Source organism: Equus caballus, chromosome 14 (genome assembly GCF_041296265.1).
Source record: "Equus caballus isolate H_3958 breed thoroughbred chromosome 14, TB-T2T, whole genome shotgun sequence".
Classification (NCBI taxonomy): domain Eukaryota; kingdom Metazoa; phylum Chordata; class Mammalia; order Perissodactyla; family Equidae; genus Equus; species Equus caballus.
Window position 1 is genome coordinate 96,568,173 of NC_091697.1, and position 17,597 is coordinate 96,585,769.

Consider the following 17,597-nt stretch of genomic DNA (forward strand, 5'->3'; position numbering starts at 1 on the left):
CCAGGGTGTCGTCCCTGAATCATCCCACAGGTCTGCAGGGTCACGTCGATCAGCAGCTTCCCCTTCCTGAGCTCGCTCCTCTCCTTCTGCCCAGCGTTTCAGCCCGCCCTCTCTGGACCAGCTGTAGGCCCTGCCGCCCCTCATCCTCCATGCCAGCAAGAACACAGAGGGCCGGGGCCTGCGGCCACGCTCATCTCCACGTGGGTCCCCTTGTCGGACAGGACCTGGCTGAAGCCCACATGAGCTCACTGTGGCCACTCCTTCTGGGGGGGGGCCCTTCGATAACACCTTGGTCTGGTGGCTGCCCTCCCAAGCAGTCTTCTAGCCCTCAGTGGTAAGCTCCCACCATCTGAAATAATATATGAAATATTGTATATTATGCTGTGGTCAATAAATGTGGCAAACATTTTTAGCCCCAGGGGAAGGTTGTCACAGACAGCTGTTTTCACATAATTAGGGATCCACTTGACAAAATAGCTACTGTTTTTGTTTCGGACATTATCTGCTCTATCTGCTCGTCCAGCTCCTACATGGATATGCAGCCCTGAGGGTGATGACCATGGTCAGATAGCGGCTGTAGCAGGGGTCATAGGCGACCATCATGTTCTTGGCCTCTAACACCTGCGTGGGGAGCTCTGGCACCCTCAAGGCCCGGTACTGCTGGCTGGCCCTGCCTGGTCAGTGGGGCGGAGCTGGGCCTGAAGAACTGCAGGCAGAGGAGGGGACCACGTTGACAACCAGCTTGCACAGGTCAGCAGTGAGCTGGCTGGGGTTGCGTAGGCAGGTGGTGACCCTACTCACAGTGGCTGACACCAGGTGGTTCAGGTCAGTGTAAGTGGCCATGGTCAGCTTTAAGGTTCTGAAGCAGATGTCATAAAGGCATCATTATCAACGCAATAGGTCTCTGTGTCTTCTACAAGCTGATGGACCAAGAGGGTGGCGTTGTGGGGCTTCATCACCATGTCGCACAACTTGAGGAAGGGTACCACGTTGAATGCGTTCATGATCCATCCAGGTACTCCTCCCAGATCATGCTGATCGGGAAGATACCCATCCCAGATCCAGAGAGTGGGTCAGCTGGAAGCGCTGCAGGCGGTGGCAGCTCTCGTCCTCCTCCCTCAAGACATCTTAATAATGCGGAATTATTTGTAGCCCTAAATGAAAAATATAAAACTATAAAATATCTACAAAACATTCTTTTGAGGAGGAATCATAGGAGAAAATTTACTTGACCATGGTTTAGGCAAAGAGATTTTAGACACGGCACCAAAAGAATGATCCATAAGGGAAAAAATGATAAATTGAACTTTATTAAAACTAAAAATTATCCTTCCGCAAATGGTACCGTTAAGTGAATGAAAAGACAAGAGATATATTCAAAGAAAATGTTTGTGAATCAAAATTCCAGTTCAGGAATTATTTTGAGAATATTAAAATTCTCAAAACTCAACAATAGAAAAAGAACCTAATAAACAATATGAGTGAAATATCTGAACACATGTATAATTAAGGAAGGTAGAGATATGTCAAACAATCATATGAAAACATATTCAACATTACTAATCATTAGGGAGTTACAAATTAAAACCTCAATGAGATAACTCTATACATCTATCAAAATGCCAAACACAAGAAAACAAAAACCCATAATAATACTGACAATATCGAGTGGTGCCAATGATGCTATGCACTAGAAATCTCATACATTTCTGTTAGAAATGTAAGACCATATGGCTACATTGGAAAACATTATGGCAGTATTTTATGAAGTTGAATATAATCCTACTTACCATATGACTCAGCAGTATTACTCCAAAACAAAGGAGAAATTATGTTCACACACATAAACAACTGTAAATATAAACAACAATCACCAAAAATTGGAAATGAAACAAATGTCTTTCAACCAATGAATGGATAAACATTGATATAGCTTTAAAAGTAGATGACTCTCAAATCTTTAATGTATTTGACCAAGTGAATGAAGTTACACACCAATATTGTATGATTCCATTAATATATAATATTCTGGAAAAGCAAAACCATAAGGATGGAAAATAGGCATGAACCAGGGTTTAGCATGATGGAACTGTTCTGTAAAAGTGTAGTTATGAATATACAGCTCTATGAATTTGTCAAACCCCATGGAACCATACACCACAAAGAGTGATCTCTTTGTGTGTTAGGAAGATTGTTGCTGAGCCAACAATTGTGCCAATCTTCCTCTATTTTATGTGGGATGCCGCCACAGCATAGCTTGATGAGTGGTGCTAGATCTGTGCCGGGTGTCCGAACCTTCGAACCCTGGGCCACCAAGAAGCGGAGCACACGAACTTAACCACTACACCGGCGGGCCAGGCCCAAAAGTGATTTTTAATATACATAAGTTTAAAAAAATCAAGATGATGAGATAGATGGAGTGTGATAAAATAACTGAACTACACTTGAGTTGCATAACCATACTGAAGAGAATGGGGATAAAAGCAGCTGTTCTAAATAGCTTTGGAAAACAGTGTTTTGATTAGATAGTGTAAGGGTAAATATATAAAGAAATGTATCCAGACACTCTACTCTAGTTGGTGAACGTGTTTCTCCTTTGGACATGGCTAAACCAATCTAAAACTACTTCATTTTTATGGGGAAGTTAAACAAATAAGGAAATTTTTTGTACATAATGAGAGTCAAGTTTCTCCCCATTGGGGAAAAAAGTCATAAATAAATGGGGAATACTAGAATAAACCCTGTGTTTCTGGATTGGAGTAAGTATCAGTATAGACATATAGATGATAGATAGACAGATAGATGACAGATTGTGTACATATATACCAGCATACATAATTATAGATTTGTGTTTATGCAAGAATTGGCAAATACATATTCTTAGATCTGTTCATGGAGAGAAACTAGAGGAGCAGCAATAAGCACACCTAGTGACCAGATCTTGGCTTTTAAATATAATTTTCCAATAAAAAGATCCAGGGTTCCTTGGTGAGGTTGTTGATTTCAGGACTGTAGTGAGAAAAATACGACATTAGCCTAGAGCATCTAGTGGTATCAGAGACCAAAGATATTTATTAAAAAATAGATAAGGGCATGTTAAAAGCACATAGGAGCCAACTTGAAAGAGCTCCCAATGGACAAAGTTGGAACAACTTGAGTGACAAAATAAGGAATGCCAGAATAGGATTATAACCCCCAAATAAAATAAATATCCATGAGTCCATTTGGCTATAAATAACCGAACAAATAAATGGGGTAAAGGACATCTCTTCCTTATAGAAGAATAGATATAGAAGGAGTGAGGGATATGGAAAATCATCAAAAGAACATCCTAGTTCTAATAATTGTTGCACGCAAGACCCTTTAACAGGTGATAAAATTAGTGAACATTTAAGCCGAAGTGGTTGTATTTCTCAAAATGTCTACCCCAATTATTTAGTAATTGCAAAAGGAATAATAGTGACTTTACAGTGCAGAATCTTGAAAGACACACTCTTCACCAAGGTAAGGTAACAGTAATATTTATCGATATAATGCATACCCTAACATGGTGCACTGAGAAAGGACCATCACTTCTGTGGTACCCCTCCGCAAAATGTGTAATCTCAGTATACTCATGAGAAAATATCAGAAAAAACTCAAATTGAAGGACATTGTAAAAATAAACTGGCCATTGTCCTTCAAAATGTTCAAAGTCTTGAAATACAAGAAAAGACTGAGGAACTTTCACAGGCTGGAGGAGAATAAAGAGATATAACCATTAAATGCAAGATGAAATGATGGATTGAATCCTGGAACAGAAAAAGTCTACTAGTGAGGGGAAAAAGAAAGACAAAATGTGGACAAATTCCACTGTTTAATTAACAGCACTGTAACAAAGTCAGTTTCGTAGTTTCGTTAATAGCTCTGCACCAAAGTTAATGTCTTAGTTTTGACAATTATCCTATATTATGTAAGACAAATATTCACAAAGGGAAATGGGGAGAAGGAAGTAGTAGAACTGTCTGTGTTATTTTGCAACTCTAAGTCTAAACTCATGATTAATTTTTTTAATTTTTAAAGTTTGGTATGGTAACATTGAGAAAATTTTCCCGAACCAAGAGCAAAAATCAATGATTATGAAAAATATCACAGAAAATTGATAGATATAAAATATCAATCCAAGTAGCACCAACAATCAAAAAGATTGAAACATAGAAAATAATAACAGAAATATTAGAAATAAATTATCAGAACTCAGAAACAATGTGAGCCATTAGATTAAATGTGTCCATTAAATGACTCCCAAAATAAATGTTACAATCTCTTTTCCTAAACACAAGCACTGGATTTTCAAATCACATGGACAAAGAGAAGCTTTAAAAAATAAAAGCACGAAAAGAACAACAGCAAATACAGGCAATGCCAGACTTCTCCTTGAAAATATTGCATGGTACGCACAAAATATATAAATTTGCCCAGAATTTTGACAGAAGTTAATTTTGAACCCAAATAACATAACTAGCAAAACTTAAAACCAGAAGGAAAAAAAAGATATTTGTAGACATGCAAGGTCTTAGAGTATCTGTTATCTATCATTTCCAGAAAAAGAGATTGCTTGAACATATGCTCCAGCAAAATGGAAAAGGAATCAAGAAAATCAGAAATGAAGAACAGGAATTCCCACGGAAAAGCATTCCAGGAACAAATGACAAGCCCTTTAGAAAGCAGTCAATGTTATATAGACCATTAACCAAGTACTATGACAACCAATCTGGAAAATGACATGGATGTCACAAGAATATTTTATGCTGCTTCTGTCAAACCTGAAAAGTCAAAAGTAACTAAACTCCAGAAAAAACAAAAGTTGCACAAAAATTATAATCCAAATTGAAGCAAAATGAAAATGCAACTCGAGTTTTAGTATAAGAAAGTGTAATACATTTATTCTTAACATAAATAAATAAAGAGGATGAGAGGAAACCTTTGGAGGTGATGGATGTGTTTACGGCATTGACTGTGGTGATGATTTGACAAGTGTATACTTACCTTCAAACTCATCAACTTGTATACATTAAATATGCACAGCTTTTTGTATGTCAATCACACCTCAATAAAGTGATTAAAAAAAAAAGAAAATGTGATACATTTAACCTAAAAAATACATTGGTCTTTTTCTTTAAACTTCGCCGTTTTTGTGCTGAAATTAGATTTTCTTCTCTATACTGTTCTTTCTTCTCTGTGCACAGTCCAGTTACATGACAAATAATATTTACATGAACAATGTAAATGCCATTTCTTTCAATATTGTTTAAATATTAGAATCAAACTGTGACAAAACATGGGTATTTTCATTTTTATTAGAGGACAAAGTTTAAATATGATAAACGTTATCAATGAAATTTTAGTAGTCTGAATATCTAAAGTTGGAAGGCAGAGTTGGGGAGAATTCAAGTAGGTAAATGTATTAGTATTAGTAGGTATTAGTATTTTTTATCTTACATGAGGATATCTGTCTTCATTTAGAGAGATAAGAAATAGAGATTTAAATAGATTATTTAAAATTAAAAGATAAATATATGGAAAAAACTAAAAATCGCTTAATGACAAAAGGTGGGAAAAGGTAAAAAAAGTGCCCTCAGGCAAAATTCCTCATATTTCAGAGAAGGAAATAAATAGAGAGAATCTCGAGTTAATAATTCAAGAAGGAAATTTTAAAAATATTTTTTAGAATGTCATTTAAAATTACCAGAACTAAAATGGAAACTATTAAATGTTAAATCAAGGGAGGGTTACAGGAATTGGGTTTGAGTAATTTTAATTTTGAGTTAATATTATAGTGATTTGAATTTTTTTCTTGTTTAATGTGTACATGAATTATTTAATACATAGCATTTTACTATAACATTTTATAAAGTAAATTCAAATTTTCATAGGATGAGTTTTCAGCAGAAAAATATAATCTCTGTTAGGTACACCATTTATTTTAAAACTGCTTGAGCTATGGTTTTCTTATGAAAAACAATATTGACCAGAATGGCTGTAGAATATATGAAAATAGTGGTATAAGATACAGGAAAATATATATAAAGAAAAACTAAGTGGGATTTATCCATAAAATTTTGGATATATTCTGTGATAAAATTCTTGCTAGTCTTCAGAGTGGCAGTTATCTACAGCATTAAAAATATTTAGGCAATTTATTTTGCTATTAACTTAGTTGTTATAACTAAGACGATTTAAATTTAATTTATAATGGTAAGAGACAATGATGTAAATTTAGATATTTCATCGGTAACATAAAGGAAAAGTAACACATCAGATTTGGTGATCTTTTAATTAATGACTTAAAATTTAATATCTTTTCCAATTGCAGAAATTAAATAATTGAAATTCACACAAAGTAAAGAAAATCTAGTTAGAAAAAATAAATCAATTCAATGTCACAGATTTCTTTGTCATACTTATAAAATTCAATAAGACAAAGCTTCTTTATCTAATTTTTGTAAAATTGAGTAGACATATACACATAGGATATTTATTCATTAAAAATATACAAACTCGTTCATGTCATTGTGAAATACGTTCCATTTTCATCTCTTTAGAGTTCTCTGCATGAGGCCTGAAGGCAATGAACTAAGGCCAAGCAAATTACACTGAACAGAACAAGGGCAAGATATGAACAGACGTTTGATGGGGATATTTTGTTTCCAAATATTCCTCGGTGAGTAGTCCTGTAAAAGCAGATGGTGAACTGTGCTTACAGAGAACTGGGGATTTTATGAGTAAAGTATGGTACAATGAGTCGAGTTGTTGTTCTTCCTATAAATGAAAAGAGATTAGTTCACGTCTCTGATGAATAAGATAGCATACCATATACAATTAGATTTACATTTTTGTTTTTTCAATTAATGCTTATTCAGAGCCTACTAGATGACTAGATTCTATCTTAAGTGCTGACAACATTATTAGTGAACAAAACTCTGACAGTCCGCAACCTAGGATGGGGTAGCACAGAAAATAAACAATTAAGCATATAAATCAATTATAAACAGTGAAGTAGATAAATCAATTAATTACAGGTAAAGAGAAACACATGATGATATATTTCATAAATGTTATGAGGAAACCAAATAGTGTGCTGAAATAGTGAATAATAAGGTCAAGCTTCTAGACTGGTGGCCAGGTAAGGCTTTCCTGAGGTTATAATATTTAATTTGAACCATGAAAAATGGAGACAAGTTAGTAATATAAAAAATGAGGTGATTCAGGTGAGCAGGAGATGAATTTTAGGCAGAGGGACAACATATGAAAAGCTCTGCAGTGAGAAATAGGATGGCATTTTTTTATGTAGTAAAAGAAGTTGAGGGTCAGAAAATAACAGTTTTGTATGTTTAAACAAAATACATGAACAGCTGTGCAGAGTGTGTGTGTGTGTGTGTTTGCATCATAAATACGGAGAGCAGTTTATAATCAGAGTGTTTCTATTAAGATTTTGCCATCTTTGGATTCTTAGTTTATTTATTCTTACTTTGAATATACTCGACCACACCACCATTTCTCTTTCTTATCCTCTCTTAATCATGGAGTGTATCTGATTTTTGTACCTGTCATTCATTTTACAATAGGAACAGAAGGAACCTTTCATTTTAATCAGACATCTTTTAAATTTGCTCTAAATGTCATCGTCAGGATATTGGTTTATTTATAGAGCAATTACTTGGTGCCTAATACTTTGCAAAATGCCATGGATAAAAGTGTAGTATAGAAAAATCTTTAAGAACTAGAAGGAAAGGGAGAGCCAAAGAACAAAAATCGCGGATTCACTACTGCCTTAGGTGTTACTATTGTGACATTTAATAGAGGCCAGGCATTCATCTTGATGTTAGGGGATCTTTGTGCTTTGTCCAAGGGAGTTAGAGAACAGGAATGGGAGATGAGAGGTAAAAATCAGCGAACACTTCTATGTCAGGCAATATGGCAGATTAGGTGTTTTGAAAATGTTACCACTGAAAACAGAGATAAAGGATGAATAAGTAAATCTTGTTTAAATTCTCAAGAAATTAAACAAGAAACAGAGAGACCAAAATCTAAGTCGAGTCTGCAAACCTGTGTGATAAGTGGTCCTTTAAAGCTTCATATACCCTGGGGGGATTTGCTGATGTCAATAACCACAAGTCACTTGAAGAACCTGTAGACAAGACTTAAGCTTACAAAAGGTCTCCAGCTGGGACTGAGCATCTTCCAAGAAGCCAAAAGGATCAAAGACCACACTTTCACCTTTTTTTTTATGGCTGAGTAGTATTCCATTGTATATATATATATATTTACACACACCACATCTTCTTTATCCATTCGTTCATTGATGGGCACTTAGATTGTTTCCAAGTTAACTATTGTGAATAAAGCTGCAATGAACATAAGCATGCATATATCTTTTTGAGTTAGTGTTTTCATGTTCTTTGGCTAAATACCCAGAAGTGGAAGACCCGGATAGTATGGTAGCTCTATTTTTACTGTTTTGAGGAATCTCCATACTGTTTTCCATAGTGGCTGTGTGGAAGGACCTGGAAGGTATTATGCTTAGAGAAATAAAGCAGATGGAGAAAGCCAAATACCATATGATTTCACTTATATGTGGAAGATAAAACAACAACAAACACATAGATATGGAGGTTACCAGAGGGGAAGGCAGGTGGGTGGAAGGCTAAAGGGGTAAAGATAATTTGTACAGTGAGGGCTGGCAATTAGACTTTTGACAGTGTAGTCTCTATAGAAGTCTAAATATAGTGATGTAAACCTGAAATTTATATAATGTTGTAAACTAATGTTACTTCAATAAAAAGTAAATAATAAAAGGAAAGGACCACACTGTCAGTAGGTGGGAGACTCATTTGGAAGAAGCTTGATCAGTGGATAGAAGATGGAAAAACCACAAAAAGGATGTCTGCTTTTATAAAGAACTGTTGTCCTACTGATTCTTAGAGCCTGAGACCTTATTGAGTAGTGAAGATGATAGCTTCTCCTGCTTAAGTACAGGGAGATTGTTTTTTGAATCCGTAGTGTCCTACCTATTATAACTAGTTATTGCTGTGTAGAAAAATAAATAAATTAACCCCCAAACTGGAAAATGGCAGTATTTATTCTCTGGCTGTGACGATTTTAGTGATTTGACTTAGGTCACAAGCAGTGGTCCCCTTTGCTGCCCTGTTTCCTTGCTGATGTGAAGGTGGCTCATGCTCACTCAAAACGTTTCAGAAAATGAAATTTTAGTTTTATAGTCTTGCAAAGCAAAATTTGGTGCTGGAACTGGAAAAAAAAGACAGTACGGAAATGAGACAACAAATTTGCATAACGTCCATAAATTAAGATCATTTATTTCACAGACATGAGTTTTGAAACATTTAGACATTATTGACAACATTCTTTGGGGACATGTAACATCACAAAAGCCTAGAAGTATATATCTAGGTCTCGAAGTATATACAAGCAAAACAATGTAATTTTTTAAAAACATTAGTTTTAAATCATATATTTCAGAAAGAATTTTTTTCTTAAATAATTAAAATATAAAATGTAACTTTAATGCATGGAGCTTTTTCAGTTTTGGTTTATCTTAACTTTTGATTAAGATGCTAATAAAACAAATCTGTTTGTAGAGAAATAATCAAGAAAAATTGTTTCTGATAAACAATTTTTCTGATTTTCATGTTTCAGTGTTTTACCGTGAAGGATATTTTTTCAATTATTCCATCATATTAATTCCCCAAAACAGCAATATATCCTATTAATAAAGTCAAAGTGAAAGATCAAAGATGAAAAGGAAGATGAGACTGCTGTGAATGGTCACTTGACCTGGTTTTCTTATTATCGTTCTGAAAGCCATCGGTTAGTACATGTGCTGAGCAATCTGTATTTGATATTAGTTATAATTTTATATAGAGTCTACTTCCTATCACCAATTGGTGTGTTTTTCAGAAGGTGCAATGTTATTCAATCTAGATTACACAGGTTTGAATGAAGCCTAAACAGAGAATGTGAAGGGTCAAATTTTCCTTCTGATCATCAAGGACCGGAAATGGTTGCCATGTTTTGTATGCAAAATTAAAAAGTGATTTCAAACTGAAATCTGTCATTGCTATCATCTGAACACTTTGCCAGTTTGAAAGCTGGGAAAGTATTGGCATGATTGAAGCTGAGAATAGGAATTATCTTCAAACCTGCATTTTATAATTCATTCATTCTTCAATTAGAGAAACAGAGAACTGAAGAGTTTTCTCAATGCCGCAAAGTTGGTTAGTTAAGACAGCTGGGATGATTTTCATTCCAGAGACTTCGTTACCCTGTTATGCTTCTTTCTAGGCCCCAATGTGTGCCCAGTATAAAGTTTGGTCATTCCTCACAGGTTCTCAAGGTTTGCCATGTTAGAATGTGTATGTTTCAGCAAAGTAATTTTTCCATAAAATTGTGCCAAGAAACTTGAATAACCTAGCATAAAATAGTTCAGTGGTAACTATAGCTAACATCCTTTTTCATCACTTAAATGATGTTTAGGCCTGTAAAAAGTGTTTTCAGGCTATATAAAGATTTACAGTGGGGTGACTGAGAAATCTAAACCTGCTCTAGTTGTCAATTCCAACTTCTAAAGCACTTGTGTGTGTCACAAAGAGCCTTGATTTATACGGGTCTCACGAGGAAACCTGGTTAATAAGGAGCCAGCTAGTCCTCCAGAAAGCATATTTACTCAAGTGCACTTCTCTTTCTTGTATAGGTGTGGAAAATAGATTGTAACACTACACTTAAATATCTATTGTGTATTACAGAGTGAGCAGAGCAAGGCCAGGTTAGAAATTTGCTGTGAAGCACATTGAGACAGTATGGTGCATGGTATAAAAGATAGTGGGAAATCATAACTGCAGGCGAAACCATTTGGCCTACTGAAATTGGATTTGGAGAGAGGGATTTTTAGGGGGAAAAAAACCCTTTTACCATTTAAAATAGAAGCAGAGTTTCAGAGTATAAAAGACTTCCGTGCTGAAGCTATCAACATATAATGGAAGAAGGTCCTTAGGGATCCACTAAAATGTGAGTACAGTGTGCAGGTGGAGCTGTGGACGCCAAAGGAAGGGGGGCTCAAATCTTCCATTGAGTTTAGAAACAAAGTTATGAGATTGATGTCAGCATAAAGATCTGTTTTAATAAGATAATGGCAGCCCAGGAATTTATTGTATATGCTTGCCTTGAATTTGTCACTGAAAGAGAAGTAAGTGGAATCAGTGTTGTCTTGAGTAGAAAGAGTCTGGAGTCAATAATGCCCTGAAAACCTTGGTAATTTTGAGAAAATTGAATACAAACAGTAAAGAAGTGATGTGTTAGAGAGATTTTGACGAAAATTTGATAGTACTTACTGCCCAATGCAACACAGAGAATGAAGAAGTTCTAAATTGATACTCTCTCTTTCAAAATTTCTGATGTTTTTACTTATCACAAAATTATTTTTTACTGCTATGAAGCTATCAACAGCATTTTTCTCTTGTTTTCAATCCACGCCTGATTTTAAGTCTTTCCCAACACTTCCATGATCATTCTCATCATTAATCTAACCTGTCTCCATTCTCTACACTTGTAATGTTCCCAACTTCAAACCACCCACCTATATAAGTCCAACTTTCTACTTCGTCTGCTCTAACACTAAATTCCTAAACACTGCTGGAGAAAAACACACAGTTGTTCACATAAGCACCAATACTTATCTGTAGTCTTGGCTGTCATTCACTACCACTTCCCAAGCCTTCCTAGGGGTCCTGGCCAGCAACTTTTCTCAACTAGCCAATTTTTCACACTCACACCAAGCTCACTTTTAGCACCTCTGCTGTGTTTCTTCACACACACACACAAACATAGACACACATATACACAAGCACACACTCTAACAAATTGAGACCATCATCGAGGAATTCCCTCTATTTTCTGCCCAGACCAAATTTTACGGATTCACAATTTTGCTTTTCTCTTTTTTGCAAGTGTGGTTATTTAAAATAGACACTCCCAACTGTGTACTTCTACTTATGACTTTCCTTTTTCTCAGTGGCTTGGTGCTATCAGTAATCACTATGATTTCTACTAAACTTCACAATGTAATTTTGCTCTCTGGCTCCTTAAATATGGATACTAGGCATACTTTTGCATATAAGTAGTTTTTTTTTCCAATTATTCCTTACCTTTGCTAGCTCAATTTTTATCTCTGTATATCACCTTTGCATGCCACCCTTATTATATTCACTTTGGTTTTCTCCTCTCTTTCCCTTTCTTTATTAAATTTACCCTCCCTAGGTTAACTCATCCGTGTTCGTGATTTCTAATCAACAATTAAGTCCTGATGACACTCAAATTTTATAAGCATGCCAAACTTCTCGTCAATTTTACAGAAGATTATAGCCAATTGCTCACTGGATATCAGTTGCCTTCAGTTTAACAATCTTACATTGAACTCAAAATATCTAGCCTCCTACCTTAAGCATAACAGCCAATATGCTCTTGTATTCTCCGTAATACTGAATGACATCCTTCTCTACTAAGTTGCTTGGGTACAGAGTAATTGAATTTCCATTTACTATCTCTACTCTCACACACAATTTATGTCCATGTTTTGTTGACACCACAACCTAAATATTCTTCATTCCCTTCTTTCTTCTCTTTTTGACCCTAATCATCCCCACTCCCTTCCTCCCCTTCTCTCTGTCTCCAGGCTGCTCTAACAGTTTCTTACCTAATCCCCAGGACTTCCATCTTTCCTCCATTTAATGCATTTTAAGTGTTGCGTCAGATTTTTCTTCCTCTAAAACATAAATCTCATCACACTATTCTAATGCTTAAAGCTCTTTGCTGACTCCCTCTATTCTTCAGAATTAAAGTCAAATCCCAGAGCAGAAACACCTCATTTCCCTCCCCACACACTCTTTCAGCCTCATTTCATGCCTGTCTTGTCTATGAGTATTAGTTCTGCAAAATAAAAAGTCCAATGCTTTCTTGAGGCTCTTAGTTCTTAAATACTCTGCTCCATTTTCCAGAGTCATCACTTCTCTTTCCTCTTTTTCCTTTTCTTACCTTCTCAAACAGCCTTTCTTTAAAATAAAAGACTTAGGGATTTTTTTAATTAGGTGTCTTTCTTCTGGTTTCTGATTCTGTGTTTGTGTAACACCCAGTACTGTATAACAAGCTCTCTATTAAAGATTATTTTTATTTTCTGTATTCCATATTTGTCTGAACTCAGAAACCAAACATGAGTTATCTTTTATTCCCAAAGCCTGGTATATTTATAGTATGTTATTTGCACCAAGTAAGATTTAATCAACTGAATGAATGACAGAAAAGACTTAGGTAAATTAAGAAAGGATAGCAACATGAAAAAGTTAGAGGGAGAGAAAAAAGTGGCTTGAAAGCACTAAAATTGTAATGAGTCAGAAGAGTCTCCATGAACCCTCAATTGCCAAAAGTTACAAAGCACAGTGAGCCCTGTGGCCTAGTGGTTAAGTTGGTGCACTCTGCTTCTGCCGCCCAGTGTTGACAGGTCCAGATCTCGGGAGCGGACCTAAACACTGCTCCTTAAGCCATGCTTGGTGGTGTCCCACATACAAAATAGAGGAAGATCGCCATAGATGTTAGCTCAGGGACAATCCTCTTCAAGCAAAAAGAGGAAGATTGGCAATAGATGTTAGCTCAGGGCCAATCTTCTTCTTCAAAAAAAGAAGGTTACAAAGGGAAAAATTAAATAATAAATTTTACACTTATCAATCCTACTGCACATTTTTAATACAAATATCCACTTGAATGAAAAAGAAGCAAAAATTAGTGGTTTTTATAAAGCATAACATAATAGGTCTTTGCTTATGTGGTAAATTTCTGTGGATATTTAAGTGATTGACATCTAGTGAAACAAAGGTCTAAAATTATTACTTTCCTTTACTCCTTTTATATTAATTTGCGCAATTCTTACCAATTTATTTTTTGTTTTGAATTGGGTATTTCAAATGAGTAACATCTGCTTTCTTGTTTCATTAAAAAAGTACTATATCTGAAATTGTTCACATTCAAACTGCCTAATGAGAAAGAATTGAAAATAAAAGTAATTACTGTTAAATAGCTGAATCAGTTCACCAGAGGCTAATTTGACTATTGCCTAGAGATTAATAACTCCCACTATGTACTTTTCCAAACTGCAAATGACTGAAGTTAATCTTTATTCATATAATACCTTATTTTTTATTTTTTATTTTTTGTGAGGAAGACTGGCCCTGAGCTAATATCTGTTGTCAATCTTCCTCTTTTTGCTTGAGGAAGATTGTCACTGAGCTAACATCTGTGCCAATCTTCCTCTATTTTGTATGTGGGACGCCACCACAGCATGGCTTGATGAGCAGTGCTAGGTCCGTGCCAGGGATCTGAACCTGCAAGCCTCAGGCCACTGAAGTGGAGCACAAGAACTTAACCACTACACCACTGGGCTGGCCCTGAGTACCTTATTTTTGTTCAGATTATTTCTTTTGATGCTATAAAATATAACAATATAGAAAATCACAGGGGGTTATATTTGAAAGATTTTTAAAATCATCCATTTTTCTAAGTATTTATTGAATATACAATGTATATTAGAATCATATAAAGTCCAAAAGTAATTTACTCGAAACTTTTTATTTCATTCATTCATTCAGTCATGCTTTTAATCAACGTTTTTTAAGTTTCTACTTTGTTTCAGATATTGTTCTAGGCATGAGGGATTCAATAGGAAGAAAAAAACACAAGCAGAAACTAAAGAAAGAAACCCAAAGTGATTTCTTCCTTATGGAGCTGTACAATTTGTTATTGGTATAAACTATTTTCCTTACGTTAACAACAATATTCTAGAAAAAGAGTATCTGATTCTATGCAGATGACAATGGATAGCTCACTAATTTTATTATTGTATTACTTTGATAAAAAGATACAGAGAGCAACCATCTGATTCTCTACTGTTCAATATTTAGAAGACGTAAAGCATAAACACATTCCTGTTATGCATGATAATCCTTTAAATCTTTGAAGACAAAACTTGTATTCCTCCCATATATCTATAACCAATGGCGGAGAATCAGATTTTGGCTCACTTTTATTAAAGTAGTACAATAATAAAATTAAATAGTGAGCTTTCCTTCAGCACTGCTCTGATTTAAATGCAGAGCTTACCTGTATTTCTCTAACATTCTGTCATTCATCTTATTTAGTATGCCAACCTGCCAAAAGTATTTTGAATCATGGTTGTACAAGTTATCAAATTAGTTATTCTTTTCTTCTGTATTCCTATAAACTAGAAGCTTGAATAGTTGTCTTTTTTATGTTTAAGATACTACTTTAGATGACAAAAGGCATAATCCCACAGGCACAATCTGTGCCTCACTTCTTTGCCTGATGGAATCCTATACCTCCTTAAAGATTCTATTCAAATGCCATAATTGCAACCTCCTTTTTTTTGGTGTGCAAGATTGGCCCAGAGCTAACATCTGTTACTGATCATCCTCTTTTTGCTTGAGGAAGATTGGCCCTGAGCTAACACCTGTGCCAGTCTTCTATTTTTCGTATGTGGGATGTCGCCACAGAATGGCTCGAGGAGCAGTGTGTAGTTCTGCACCCAGGATCCAAACCCGCAAACCCCAGGCTGCCAAAAAGAAGTGCACAAATTTAACCACTATACCACCAGGATGGTGCCGCGATCTCTTTTTTATTTTGTACCTCCTTACTATTTTGGCAACATCTGAAAAAACTTATATATATTGACACATACATACACACACGTATATTATATATATATATGTATGTATAAATAATACCTTTAGTTTTATTTTTTCTTCAAAGCCTTATTTCATATTTAATGCTAAAATGATACTTGGCCTATCTTATGTCTAATTACCACAAACTGCAAATTATTGAAAGACTAAGTGACTGTATTTCTAATGCGTTTCCACATCAGCTTTTATGTTATCCATTACTTATCTCTCTATTTTCTCTTCTCTTTGGGAGCTTAAATTTTGGAAGTAAATATATTTCATTCTGTTACTATTTGCACCAGAGCCAAAATTAACCCATAGAGTTAGTAGGCAGATTTCAAACTATAATCAGTGCCAACCTTGAAATTCCCAGTGAGTAAGCATGTGTTATCGATATTATCTAACTCAATAGGTAATTTTCCTGCTAATAAATAGGTTTTTTTGCTTCTGCTTGGAAGGAAAATAATATCAGGCTATGAATTTCATAATTATTGTAAAAAAAAGCCCTTTTTCCATTAAAATTCATGTCATCCACATTTCTGGTGTTTTTGCTGCTACTAAAATAAGGAAGTGGTGTCCAATGTAATATTCATTGCCACATGCACGCTTAGTCCCATGTCCTTGACCCTGTTTGTGGTGCAGCTGTTTGCTTTCAGAGATTATGAGTGCACCTGTCCTCGCTTTGTGTTCAGACTGTGACTGGTTTTGAGATGAGATGAACACACATAAGTATGCAGATGTAGGACTGTTCTGTGCTATGGATGGATTCCTTTGTGTGGCCAACAGTTGACTAATCTGTCCATAAAGCAAAGTTACACTTCCACATATCTATAAAGAACCTATCCATGTTTTACTTTGCCCAAAGAATAGAAATATCCATATTTTCATTGTGTCATCGTACCCAGTATTTAGAGGATTATTATTTTTATGTGAATTGGCTTTCAATTGTCATTAAAATATTTTGGCTCAAAATTTCATTGGGATGATGCTAAATGACTAGAACAGGATTTGTAAAGGTTAGTATTTGGAAATTGAATGACATGTTCAGACAGGAGAAAAATGTGACCAGCAAAATAATACCTAACAATAACTTTAATCTGATTACAATTAGTTCACTGTCCTTGCTGTTGTTGTTGTCAGTGCCATCGGGTCGATTCTGACTCCTAGTTGACCCTGTGTACTGCAGAGCAGAACCCTGTGCAGTCTTCTTGTGCCATCCTCTCATCTTCTGGGACTGTATCAAACAATGCTCTGCTGCTATTCATAGGGTTTTCATGGCCAATGTTTTTGGAAGTGGGTGGCCACGTCCTTTTCCTAGTCTGTCTTAGTCTGGAAGCTCCACTGAAATCTGTCCACCATGGGTGGCCCTGCTAGTATTAGAAATAGTGGTGACATAGCTTTCAGCATCACAGCAACAGCAGTCACCAAAGCATAACAACCGACAGACAGGTGGTGTGTTTCCCTGACTGGGAAACGAACCCGGGCCAAGGCGGTGAGAGTGTGGACTCTTAACCACTAGACCACCAGGGCTGGCTCCATTTCACTATTTATCTTTTGGGAAACTTTTTTTTTTTCAGTAGAAATATTTCACAAAATATAAATGGACATTTTCTACATGAAAGGTTCATAAGTAAAAGTAAAAATGCCCAAGATTGATAGAGCTACTCACATTAGTGACTGCGAAGGAAGTGATCAGGTCTGGTGGGTCCTGCCATAAGGGGATGCATCACTAAGTAGACTCACGTAGAAAAGCGAGGGACAATGTTGCAATACATTGTTCTGATGGGAAAAAAAATGTACTAATGGAATAGGAAGCAA

The 17,597-nt window shown here is 35.6% G+C and overlaps 1 pseudogene; it reads right to left on the bottom strand.

Moving 5' to 3' along the window:
• Nucleotides 1–245: 245 nt before the first annotated feature.
• Nucleotides 246–17,597, bottom strand: part of LOC100073245 (tubulin beta chain-like) — a 134,135-nt pseudogene continuing 116,783 nt past the window's right edge.